Source organism: Rhincodon typus, chromosome 12 (assembly GCF_021869965.1).
Source record: "Rhincodon typus isolate 14 chromosome 12, sRhiTyp1.1, whole genome shotgun sequence".
Lineage (NCBI taxonomy): Eukaryota > Metazoa > Chordata > Chondrichthyes > Orectolobiformes > Rhincodontidae > Rhincodon > Rhincodon typus.
This window is the reverse complement of record NC_063343.1, coordinates 43,864,106-43,878,217: the sequence shown is the minus strand read 5'-3', so window position 1 is coordinate 43,878,217 and position 14,112 is coordinate 43,864,106. Positions and strand designations below refer to the sequence as shown.

At 39.1% G+C, this 14,112-nt stretch overlaps 1 protein-coding gene across 5 annotated transcripts in view; it reads right to left on the bottom strand.

The window, feature by feature from the left end:
* pitx1 (paired-like homeodomain 1) overlaps window positions 1-14,112 on the bottom strand; it is a 46,474-nt gene that overhangs the window by 20,425 nt on the left and 11,937 nt on the right. The window lies entirely within an intron of this gene.

Below are 14,112 nucleotides of genomic sequence, written 5' to 3'. Positions count from 1 at the left end.
GATAACAAGATGTAGAGCTGGATGAACACAGCAGGCCAAGCAGCATCAGAGTAGCAGGAAAGCTGATGTTTTGGGTCTAGACCCTTCTTCAGACCCTTCTTTTTCTGAAGAAGGGTCTAGACCCGTAACGTCAGCTTTCCTGCTCCTCTGATGCTGCTTGGCCTGCTGTGTTCATCCAGCTCTACACCTTGTTGTCTCAGATTCTCCAGCATCTGCAGTTCCTACTATCTCTGTCTTTCATCAGTGCTGTCTGTCTGAGAGTTTAGAGGATCACGTGAATATCTAAAATGAGTCCTGATTGATAGAAATTATTGGTAACAAGTGATGTAGATATGGTGAATTGAGCATTGTCCGTGATTGTTGGTAGGATATGGCATTTGAAGGTTCACTGACCTTAGCCACTCTTATGAGGTAATTAAACTTCTTGCAACACTGTCTTTGATATTTGAGTGATGACAATGACTTTAATGGCTAACTGGTCTTTCTGAGACATGTCTGCAGGATTTCTGTTCTCATAGGACAATTTCTTTCATTTGTACTTCCTTCAGTACAGGATCTGAAGTATTGGAGCCTGCTTTCCCCCATGTTGTGTCTATTCAATGTTACTTGGTTAAATTCACTTCCTGCACGACGGCCAGCATCTGCTATATGCACAATACACCTTGCCTTTAAGAAATGGAGACTGTTATTAACTGGTCAGACCCATTCATGATTGTGGCTCACTGATCAATTGTCCAGCCAATCAATAAAATAGTTAACACTGAAATCGTTTTAAGACAACAGACAACATGGAGTTGCATGTATTACGGTCATATGGCAGGGTTAATTACACATCACAATCCTCACGTGTTTTCAGGATTATTAAATTGAATTGACCATCCCCGTGACATGATATTGACTGCAATGGGTTTCAAGGGAAACAAGACATCAATGTTTGGTTAAATCCATTATCTTTGTGGTCAGGATTCAACTGCTGCCCTGTAACAAAGAGATCATTGCTTAGTAAAACTCTGCAGTTTGAAGTTCTAATTAGAGGTGCTATAAGGACATTGGCTTGAAAAGAAAATGGTTTACTGTGCCATTATGCCATAAATTTATCACATAAATTTGATGTCAAATTTATGTGATGACTGATGCAAATTTAACATTAAATTAGTAGAATAACAGGGACAGAAAGCGAGAGGCAGAGTGATGAGACTTGAAGAAATAAACCTAATTGCAGCCTGGCACTAATCCAGTTTGTTAATTTTTAACATTTAAGTAGCAGTCAACACAAATACAAAGTGATTTCTTAATTGGACACAATACGTTCTTTTGCAACATAGAACATTAACAACCTGAGGAAATGAGTCACCAAATGTGCTCCATTAACATCAGTGTCGACCTTAACAGCTTTACTGAAAATGTGTCCTATAAATTACGGAACTAAAATACATTGTTTTCACTACAGTTTGATCACTGGGCACCTGAGAACACACAACAATACTGTTTAACTCTACCAAGTACTATAACAGTAAGTACACTCTCGAATGAGTGGAGAATGCATGAAATTTTCTAAAAAAAATATAATTAATAATTCTGACACTTGAAAAGGCACAGATTGCATTGTGTGTATCATTGAATTAGTACTATCTCTCCCCATCTGTTTCTCTATACTAGTGCAAGATTGACATTTGGAAAGAGCACGGACAGAATCTTATAGTGGGTTATGGTGAGATTTGTGGCAGAATTGGATGAGAAGTCTGGCAAGGCCCATCTCAACGTCAAAAGAATATCACTACAACTTTTAGTTATTTTAGTCAATTGATTCAAATGTATTATTACACACCTCTGGGACAGATATGACATGACTCTTGCCTTTGTATTTCAGAAGTGGGAACACTGCAACTATAACACATGATCCTCTTTGTTCCATCTTTTATGATTTTCACAAATGGTGTGTGGCGAGTTTCTTGCTAGGCAGTGACAGGTTGCCAATTAAGGGGGATTATAGCTTTTAAACACCTCATTGATGGCCTAACTTACCTCAATAACATTCAGCTTTCTAACATTGCAAACTCAGCAAACAAGCTAGACAACTCAACATGGAAGCCAGAGTAACTGATCGATTCAGCTTGCTCAGAATGACTGCCATGTTGTGTATGAACAAAATGCAGCTCAGGGAATGACCCATGGGCACTCCTCAGGTACTCTTCATCCATGGACATTGACATCTGGCATGTGCCAACCCCTAACAGCTACCATGGCATTTGTCCTGTACACATCCAGGCCATCTAGTAAGCACAGAATCAGAGTTAAGGACACACTAGCAGCTAGCATTAAAGACTAGGGGAAGATGTGTGTAGAGACGCTTGATAAATGGCACACCAAAATGTCAATGCAGCTCCTACAGATGTGCCAGCTGTCTGCGTGGCAAACACACTGTACGTTCATTCAACTAAATTGCCAATGTCAGAAACTGGTGGGGGCTAGTCCTCAGTCCAGTTAAGGGGGCAGGAGGGGCAGGAGGGGCAGGTATAGCCTGTCTTTCAGGGGTTCGTGCACCATCAGTCATGGGTACAGTCTGCACACAGTCCAGGGACTTGGCCACAGTCAGTCATCTGCTTGTCATGTTCACAGTCAGGGTATTCATTCCAGTACAGTCTGGGGAGTGGGCAGCGGTCAATCTTGTACGGCCTTGTCAGTCAGAGGAATGTGTGGTCAGGTGGGGAACTGTAAACTCAGCGGTTAGGAGTCTGGTTAGTTCTGTCTAGAGGCTGTTTGTGGAAATCAATCAAAGAGAGGTCTGGGATGTAGAGAGTCCTGGGTGTCTGTCGATCTTTCAGGAGGGTTAAGGGTGATACCTGTAGGGACAGCAGGGGCCTGACTGCCAGAAGGGGTGGGGTAATCAATGTTGGCGGGTGAAAGCAGAGGCATTTGCTGAGGTAGGGACAAGGATGGTAACGGAGGGAAGCACAAGGTTAATTGGGCACTGTCGAAAAGCATCAGATGGCATGGTAGGCCACGGTGGGGGGGGTTGTGGGGGGGAGGGGGAGGGGAGGAGGGGTATGGAGGGTAGTGACTGGCAGCGAGCACCACTGTAGTCTCCATAGGGCATGTTGCTTGCTGTGGCTGCCTAACTAAGAATCTGAAAACAAACACAGGAAGACCAGACCTGATGACAAATCTGTGAGAAGCAACAAGTTGCCACAGAGGACAAGGAGCACACAGCTCAGGGAGAGTTATAGCTGTAGAGCCCCTCAGGATGCATTGGATGTGGAGGAGGCCCAGACATTTTTGACCCAGACTCCATTTCTTGAGCATGAGCGAGGCACATCCCAATGTAGCTTCTGTATCTCCCCAAGCACTGTGACAGGAAGCAGACTTTGTCTGGAACAAAGCTCAGCTGTATTGCATGCAACAAACCAGAGCCTCATTGACAGCTGCTTCCACCAGAAGACAGCTAGGTACATTAGATAATTGTGGAAGTAAAATATTTGTTGGTCATGATGGTGAAACATAGATTGCATTGTTGGCATGATCTTCAGGCTCTCTCTATTGGTTCTATTTTTGTTCCCTTTTGCTTTCTGTAAATAAAAGCTCACTTTTAGAATTGTCCAATTGCTTGCCTGAATGTTAGACAATGACAAATTGCAGGTCTACAGTGGGCATTGGGGAGAGGGAAATACTGATTTAAGAAGGTGTTTCGATAGAATGCTGCTACTGACAGTAAACTACGTGTTGTGGTGTTTACACAGCAATGAGGGTGAGAGAATAGAGTCATATGTGTTAAGTAGTGTCAGCCATGCTGGCTGTGTGCAATGGGCAGCATGGTTTTGTGGCTGGCAGTGAGGGGACACACTGCACTGCCAACCCTTGTCTGAGTGGATAGCAGCCTTTCAAAGATGGTGCAGCCGCAAGAGATGCCAGGATTTCGGTGGATATCGAGGAGTTGTTTTGGGAATAGTGCACAGTAAGATGGGGCTGGAATTGTATGTGAAAGATGCTATGGGGCAGGGAAGGTAGTTAATGAGGTGAGATTTGTAAGAGATAACAAGAAAGCTTGCAAGGCCTTGTAATAGAAATCTTTCCAAAAACCTCAACCCAATTTGGACTGAGCCAATACAATTCAGCCGATTTTTAAAAAATAAGCAATTTTGTCCATTTGCAACATCTCCTTCGCTCTGTTATTAAATACTTGAATAATGTTGCACACAGATTATTCCAAGGTCTATATTTGTCTTTGGATGGAAAGAATTTTTTACAAAGGAATTTATTCCTATTCTTTCATACTTTAGCTACATTGGTGAAATGAGAATGGCAGAGTCTTTCGGAGAAAATCAAGTAAAAGCATAAAATCCTCAAAAAAAACTGTAGGTAGACTAAGATTTGAAAGAAAAAGTTCGGCTAATGCCTGATGTGTTAACATTTTTGCTAATTGGAATAGGTCAAACTTAAACAGTCCCAAAAAGCGAAAAGAAGTCAAAGCATTTTAGCTGTACTCATCAGATGCAAGAAATGGATTTGAAGAAAAAGGACCGCAATTTATATGACAGGGGAAGAGTGTGATTATTGGTTGGGCCATCATTGACTTGGAGCTGCAGCAAGTGAAGTTCATTGCCAATCTTAGATCTCAGAACAGCTACACAGACTGGGTCAGGTCATTTTTGGTTATCCTTGCTGACTGTTCAAAAAAACAAGCCTACAAGATGCTCAGGGCAGATTATATATAGATTTTTACTGGTTTTATTATTGTATTACAGCAGTTACTAACAAAGTCCATGACATTAACTTTTTCAGTAGTTCTCAGTCTTGGTATTCTTGGACAAGGGACAATAAAAATAAGGAATGGTTTCTGATCACTACCTAGATCAGAACTGCCAGATTAGGATATCATCAGATCCAGTTAACTTACTGCCATCATCAAATTGTTTGCTCATTGTTCTGAGCTCAGATGTAGACATAAGAATTGCCACTTGGGCGAGATACCGGATGCTAACACCCATGTGACTAACCAAAATATAAGCCATGCTTCTTGTTGCAATGTATAGAACGAGAATGTCTCCCCTCATCAACAGGCCAAAAATATTAATTCTGCAGCTGTTGTTCTATTGCCAAAATAAACTAGATTCTTTTGTTTTTGTGGTGAATTTTAAACCTTGTGAAAAGAAGGAATGTCAGGAGTGGGTCATGAAACACCCTTTATTTCTGACACAGCATTAGGTACTCTCAGGTTATTTGTAATGTAGTATAGCAAGGTTTCCTAAAATATGTCACATTGTTCCTAATCAATGATATGATTTTGCCTCCAACACGGTATTTTACCTGATGCAGCAATGTTGATGTTATGATGTCCAGTGAACTTGGATTCAGTGCCACAAGTGTGTCAATGACCTAAGATCTTAAAACTTGGAACATGCTTACATGAAAGGTTTAATGAAGGATCCATTTGTGTATCTTTTTTCATCATTGTCTTTTGTACTCCTCAAATGTGTGATGTGATGTGATGCTCAAACCGCACTTCAATTGGCATTAACGTTTATAAAAAGGTTTTGGGGGTTTTGGGCAGGGTTGAGGACATAGGACTTGGGTTACATCAGGGTCCAGTAATGGAGGCCTGGGACTCCATGGGGCATGCTGTGCTTGGATTGGGGGCCGGGCCACAGGCTAGGAGCAGCACCAAGGCCTGTGATTTTTATCCCTGGAGGAGGGGATAGTGGAGCTGGCAGTGAATGAGTAGAATTGGTTCATTTGTCAAGGCAAGACAAGAGGAAAGCCCTGGGATGGTGTGATTGCAAGGCATATTCTTTACAATTGAACAAACTAATGTAAAAAGGCCTGTGCAGGAGAGGTGAGATGATGTCTGGTATATTAAGAAGGAGACATTGATGGTTTGTGATTTTGTGGGCACTATTGCATTGGATTTAAAGAGAAACCAAATGTTGAAATCTGTAAAGCAAATTGCAAACAAAGAATAACATGTCACAAGATTGCACTGCTGTCAGAGATTGTGTTTCTGTGTACACACCTCAAAGGTGGATGATGGATTCCACCTTGACTATTTTTGTCTCCTGCACCAGTGCAACATTTAATGCTGCCACCAAAAGCCCAAGGGTTCAAAACTAGCCTCTGAGGAGGAACAGAATGCATCAGAGGATGCAGTGTTACATCATTGCTCTGCACCCAGCACCAGCACAGATGCACACAGCTCAATTGGGAATCACACCTCGGAAGGAAAGGAACCATAAACCAGTAAAAGCATATCACAATTGCATGCGCAGCTGCCAGAAACTGAGATGGTGCAGGAAGGGAGCCAGATACTGCTGGAAACTGGCCTCTGGAGTTGTCTGTACATTCAGAGTGAAGTGCATGGAGATGTGATGTTAATACAAGAGAGAGTGTGGGTCCTGGCATGAACTATGGAGGAGTCCAAGAGGACATAACAGCACAACTGCATTACACCTCAGCACCTGGAAAAGAGTCAAGGAAACCTCCCGGTAGTCATGCTTGAATGCACATGAAGGAATTTATCACATATTATTTTCACAAGTTAGAGAGTCTTTCTGTTTCTAAATGATGTTTTGTTTCAACATCTTGCAAAAGGTCACTGGTTTAAGCACCATGTATGAAAATGCGTGGACATGGTCTCCTTATAATATGTAATCATCTTCATCCAACTGAGTACCATGGATGTTTCCAAGGTGACAAACTGGTTTTCTTCTGATGAAAGAAGGCAATGAGGTGAACACTGGTGACACAATGATATATTTGGAAGCACTCAACTGCTGTAATTTTCTCAAGATTGCAGCCTGTCTTGTCTTACATCAATCTGATGCTTCCACGCATGGCCTTGCATATCTGACTGCAGTGTCTCACTCTCTCCTTCCGCCAACTCCTCATCAGTTTGTCTCCCACAACTCGTCCTCTGATAGGGATTCCCTTTTTGCTGCTCTAGGGAGGGCTGGGCACAACAAACAACCACCTTCAGGAGTACTCTCAAAGTCTTGTACTGGAGAGAATCATCTCATCAGTCAAGGCATCTAAATCTCTTTTCCAGCAGACCAATGGATCTGCTTAGTAATGGATCCTGTTGTGCTATGGCTGTCACTATAACAGTGCTTAGGTTCAGAACTAGGACCTGGAACAGGTGTCGTGAGCTACTTCTTCAGGTGGTATCCTTTGTGAGCCAGCAGTTATCCTTCCAATGCGTCAGATCCATTAGACAGTTTGTGTCACCCGGAAGTATGTGAGAATGTAAGAGTAATGGATGCTGTCCAGGTACCTTGTACATACCTATATGATTCGCTGTCTGTGGTAACAGTCTATCTGGACATTAAGTGAGCACTACCCCTTTCTGTTTATAAATGATGCCCTGCTGGTGCCTTGATGGTGGCATGGGTACGATCAATGATGCCTTGCTCCTATGGAAAGCCACCATTTCTGCAGAGCTCCTTGCATTTTTTAAAATCTAACTATTGTGGCCAGTAGTGAAAGCAATAAATTGCTCAGCATAATGAAACATGACAACTGTAAAAGCATGAATGCAGTGGTGTGCTGTTTTGGCCATTTGGGTCACTGCTGGACAGCTTGAAATGGCACTGATGCAAAAGGTTAGAGCCACTATGGCTTGAAGTGCCACTGACATCAGATAGTTTCCCACACAGTTGGATGTGATCTCTGGGGTGAGCGTGTCATATAGAGATGTCACAGTGGTTTGTGAAAGGCACTGTCCTGTTTCGTTTGTGGATAAGTCATACACACACTGTACGTATGATTGTCAGGGCATAGCCTCTCCCTGCATCATTGTGCCTGCAGTGGTATACCCCCAGCAGTCTCTTGATGCCCAGCAGGTAAATCTCCTTCTTGCACTTCTGTCTCTGTTCAACTGGCTTCCTCCCTCTCCTTTTCCATTTCATATTCTCATCTTCACCCGCAGAAATTTCTCCAAGAGAACACATTATACCTGTACTGACTCAAGACCAACATGATAGTGATGTTAGCTTACAATGTGTGACCAGTTTGTAGGTGCTGTAATGAGAAATACCTACAATAATTTTCAGATCTCCATCCATGTCAAAGATTTTCCAGTGAAAAAACTATCAGCAGCCTCTCTTGCTTTAGGTCAGGCATAGACCCAGCCCTAGTCTTTACCTCCACCTTTTCAACTAACAACGAAAATAAAATGCCCACCAGGTATGTTTCATGACCAGGTGATTTATTATGGTTTTGGAGTCATATTATTATTGTTAATTGGACTGCTAACAAGGTTAAACAATTGTCATTTAGATTTGTGATTTTGAAGTTTGCCTCCTCATTGTATATTTGCCATCTAGTGTAATGACACTGTGTTTGCAACCTGACATAATCACATTAATAATATACTTCTGTGGAACTATAAATGTCAGAATGTAAAATTCAGTGCCATATAACATTACAAATCAACCATTTGATGTGACATTTTCCTGATCTGATTAGATTATAAAAAACAGTAAAGATTAAGTTCCAGCAAAAGAAATGCACTTTTTTTGCATTAGACAATAAGATTAAAGAATCTCACCACAGGAAAGCAAAATACAAAATATAATTAACATTAAAAGTTTAATTTTTAAATGCAGGAACAGATGTTTTTGGAACTATTTATTTGGTAGTGATGATGTTTTTGAGTGGAAGAGTTACTGAACTCCTCAATATAACTCAGTTGGCACATACTGAGATGAATCATCAACACATTAAATGATCGCTGGGTCTCTGAACGCACGACTAATTTATTTAATTTATGCACACTTTTGAATTGAAAATGTTATTACCTTAATGATATCATAAGCATTTATATTTAAACACATTTTAAAAATAAAACAACGAACAGAACAAACTAAAATCTACAACTTAGTTATTTTTGGTTACTGAGCTTTTAAAAGCTGGGGTCGTAAGTACAAGATATTGAAGCAGTTAGATATTGTGAAAAGGAATATGTGGATGGATGTCCAATTTTCATCCATTTTTTGCATTTGTTTTACTGTGTCATCTGCATTTCCTTAGGAAAACACAAACCACGATCAGCCAGGAGTTGGATATTGACAATCATTATAGGCTTCCTGGTAGCGAAACTGAGATATTGCTCTTGCAATTTTTTTTAGTGGTGTTAATTCATTTCTTACTTAAAGTGCAGATTTTGTTTAAGAATTATCATGCTTGCTAACTCAGCGTTGCCAACTTGACTCTATTTTTAAGGGCCAGGCATTTGCTTTGATTCTGAAATCATGGAACATTGTTTTCCATTCTGAAGCTCACATACATGTCATTCCTGACAGTATGAAAGAACACTGACCCTTTTCAGCATGCTCATACACACCCTATAACAAATGTGTTCTAAGTAATATGTTGAACTTCTGCCAGCCACAGCATAAAACTGCACTAAGGGATAAGGAGCCTGTTTCCACACATATAAGCCGAGCCTGCAAGTAAACTGAAGACATATTTCTCAAAATCCCACACAACACTGAAACAGCCTATTATTTCACTTTCACCCTGAAAAATCCCAGACCTATTACTGAGTACTGTTCACCTGAATGCATAGCTCTCTATGACTATTATTATTTGGTACAAGTTCGCACTGTGACTTTTCTTCTATTCATGCAATGTGGCCACAATTGGTAAAGTCATCATTAAACCACAACATCCCCATTAACGTATACTTTTTTTGAAAGTAGGCCTTCAGTGTAAATTTCTTGTGCAGAATAATACAACACAGCAGCAGGCAAATTCGCTTGTCATTTTGATCTTGGAAGTACTTGATTAAACCTGCATAGGAAGCACTTAGCGAGGATGGGATAGAGGTATAATTCTGTCAGAACTGGTCCCTTAATGATGAGACTGACTGTTTGAAATCCAATGACTGCAACAACAATTTTTAAAAACATTAACATGCAAAACCCCCACAAATTTAAATGTTGCGTCTGCAGTAGTTAAAATGTACAAAATCACTTTTAGGAACAGATTTAATAACTTTGTTCTTTTATAAGTTCCATAAAGTCACATTAAATGAAAGTGTAGACATAATAATCCCATTGTGTTAAAATAATCTTTCCTAGTCAGCAGGACTGTCAGACCACACAAGTGTTAAAATGACACAAGATGACTCCTTAGAGTGAGAATGCAGAGCAAGCTAAATGCATTAATTGAGCTGAGAAAAAGCCTTTTGACTGGATATCTATATTTTAATGGGGTTGGAATTGATTTAAAAAGTTTATTCACAAGTTTGCCATATATTGTCATTTTTAAAGCAACCATCTCCTTGTTACAATTCTTTATTTTGTAATAAAGATAATAGTGGATAAGAACATAGGTTTGCTGGTATATTAAAAGAGGAAGCACCATTGATGTGAAAAGTTGGCATCATACTGTTAATACATCATCTATTACGTGAAATTCAATGGAGCAAGAAAGGCCATTTAACCTATCCTTCAAACAACTTTGAAGAAAGTATGGAACTAGCAGAGCCAATTAATGTATAGATATTGAATTACACTGCCATGTTTGCTATGCAATCACTTGAAGTGGCAAACTAATCATGAGTAAAATTTAGGATGAGAAAGTGTTTGTGAAAACCGTTATCTGATACTCAATGAAAATATAGCAAAATATTACATTACTAATGCAGCTTATTTTGAAAATGTATTGACTCTGAACTGCACTGAGTATTCGAAATATAACCTGAACGATAAGTTATACAACAATCAAGTGCATCTCAGTATGTGATTAAATTGGTTATTAACAGTCTTTATTTGCTAAATATATTTAACAAATGGTCATATTCTTCTATTCCCCCTTTATTCTGCCTTTAAATATGAACTACCATGAGCTGTGGACATAATGTATTGCGATTCCTGTGCTAGCCTCCATATCCGTCACCAACCCACAACAAGGCAAGCCTCAACTACACCCTCTTGTATATTGCAAACAATAGCAATGATGATGTTCCTTGTTAAGTAAAAAGGTTCTCTTGCTTGGTTCTCTGCTTGAAAGCAGGCCCCAGGTGATTATTCATGGAACCATGCAAAGTACTGCAGTATGTATTTAAAATTTTGCATAGGGCAAGAATGAGGTCCTCAAGTTCATCCCGACTGGGATGGGTACCAAGCATTGTGTTCTTGGTGTTACAGGTCCACTTGCTAACTGTCCACTCAGCTGAGTTAAGCAGAACCCCAGGCAAGACCAGGAGACAATTCATTGTCAATGAAATCCTGATGGCAGGACCAACTTGTTTAACATATTCCTGATAGAAAGATCCCATGTTACACACCATCCCCAACCCACCCACGCTTACCATGCCCTGCTTAAGATGATACGGGTAGGGGTGGAAACGTCTGAACAACATCATTTTGTGAAGGCAGTTTATTTTCTAGAAAGACACAGTTTCTTTCAAGAGGGAATGCTGGTCTGGAATTTGTACTAATTTGCACTTTTTGGGGGCTAAACTAAACAAAACCAGCAAAAAGAGACTGAAAACTTAGCTGAATGTCATAAATGGAAATAAGTTTCCATAATCTCTTGTACTTCTGCTAAAAGAAATACATCAGGCTAGAAGCAAGACCTGAGCACAAAACTGATCATTTTTCCAAAGTGAATTATGTAATCATTGTGAGTTTTCACTAACTGTACTAATTTAGTGGCCTTTGAGGAAGCCATAAAATTCAGCTGGATCTTTTGGGTGTGAGGACACTAGTGGGCTTGTTTTAAAAGCTTTTGAATAAATATAAGTATCACACACACACACAAATATAACATACAGGCTGATTAGCGATGCAGATTGATGCCTTCGGCATAGCTTCAATTCCTGCACCAGCTGACGTTACCATGACAGATTCACCTTCTCAACCTGTCCCTTGTCTGAGGAGTAGTGACCCTCAGTTTAAACCACTAGTTGTCTCTAATGAGAAAGCAGCCCTATGGTCTGTAGGAATATAGTGACTTTACCTTTACATTTAAGTTATCAATTTAAGAAAATTACTACTGTCCCCTAATATAACCATCAAATGATTCTTTATAGTTCCTTAAAGTCACTAAAATTACAGTTATACAAAACTGGGTTATGTACAGGCGATTGAAATTTTTTTTTGCGATAGGCTGTTTTTGAGCTATATTAATCAAACTGCACCAAGTTATCAAACTTGAATATATTAACAAATTACTTTTTAAAAGCAACATGTTAGAAAAATCGCCCAATCGCATTGTTTTATGAAATAATTTGCAGTTGGAGATATTGAAACAAATTTGAGCAAAACCCTAAGGAAAAAAGCCTTAAAACTAATGCAATTTTGAGTGAATGTATGTCCAGATCAATAGTTACAGCCAAAATGCTGAACTACAAGAACTGGATGAATCTCCTTCTGCATATGGACAGATTAGCAACTACTAAACCAATGGATTCAGCCAAATGGGTGTTCAGCCAACCAAATAAATATTTGCTAGCCAACTGGCTAGATCATAGGCATTAATTTTATGCAGCAGGCACCTGCCTGAAATTGGTACAAGTTGTTACACTGCATGCTGACTAATTTAAGATAGCTGGCTCTGAAAAGAAACCTGATCCAAAAATGAACTCCACCAGCTGGAGTGGAGGAATACCAGATATATGTGTGTCTATCTGTGTGAATGCATCATCTGTTACATGAAATTCAATGGTGTGAGAAAGGCCATTTAGCTTATCCTTCAAACAACTTTGAAGTAAGTATGGAACTAGCAGAGACAATTAATGTATGGATATTGAATTACACTGTCATGATTGCTATACAATCACCTGAAGTGGCAAACTAATCAGGAGTAAAATGTAGGATGATAAAATGTTTGTGAAAACCTTTATCTGACACATTCACGAAAATATAGCAAAATATTACATTACTAATGCAGCTTGATGATTTGCATCATCACTGCCTGTTGAAATTTATATAATAAAAATATTCTTCCAGGTTTATGAAGATATTAAGATTAGAAAGAAAAAAAATCTAGGCTTTAACTCTTACATTATATTCTAAATTATTCAATTGTGACCGTTTACATTCCACAAGTGATATTCTCAGAGTCCAAATAGGACCAAAACCATACTGTCCCAAAGAATAATTGTAAAATACTCCCTGTATTTATATAGTTTTATAACAGTAGCAATGAGATATTCCTTCCTTATGCCTTCCTCTTGTTCAGTTCTCTGCTTGAAAGCAGGTCCTAGGTGATTATTTATGGAACCATGCAAAGTACTGTAGCATGTTATTTAAAATTTTGCATAGGACAAGAATGGAGTCCTCAAGTTCTTCCCAGTGGGTACCAAGCAGTGTGTTCTTGGTGTTTATTAATTAAACATTTATTTATTAATTAAACATTTATTTATTAATTAAACATTTATTTATTAATTAAACATTTATATAGTTTAAAAACGTAATTTAACAACAAACTGATTAAATCATGGAGAATTGGAATTTGAATCTTAGTGAATCAAGCACAGATTTATGTCTTTCAGTGACAGAGGTGCTGTTGCCCAATAGAATCCCTTCTTCTGATAGATCAATCTTTTCAACATGATGATACTTAGCAGATTTTCTGAAATCTATTTGCTTTTTGATTATTCCTTCTTTAAAAGAACAAACAATAACAGGCACTTGAAAGGCTGCTGTAGAAAAACTAATGCATCGATTTCACTTTTACACATATTTTGGATTCTATAAATAGTCAATAGCACCATACTTAGAGTCATTGAGACCACAATCAGAAAATAGAAAATTAATTATTCATCCTAATTTGTGATTTATAAACTAATATCTTAGGACAACTTACTGTCAATTTTTAGACAATTGTAGTAAACATAACAGACTTGAACAATGGCTGATCCCTGAAAGTGTTCTGCATATATTGAAAATCAGTGGGAGATTAAAATAACCAGCAGCAGCAGCAGTTGTGGACTGCAGACTCCTTATGCAATATTATACTGTAAGAAAGTAGAAAGCTCACATTCATGTTAGTGGCTGCTACACTCTTGGGATACCAACTGTTACTATGGTCAGTGTCAGTGATCATTTAATTTGTGTGATAAGCTGTTTGGTCAAGTGAATATACCCCAAATGCCTCAGATGTTTGATAGCT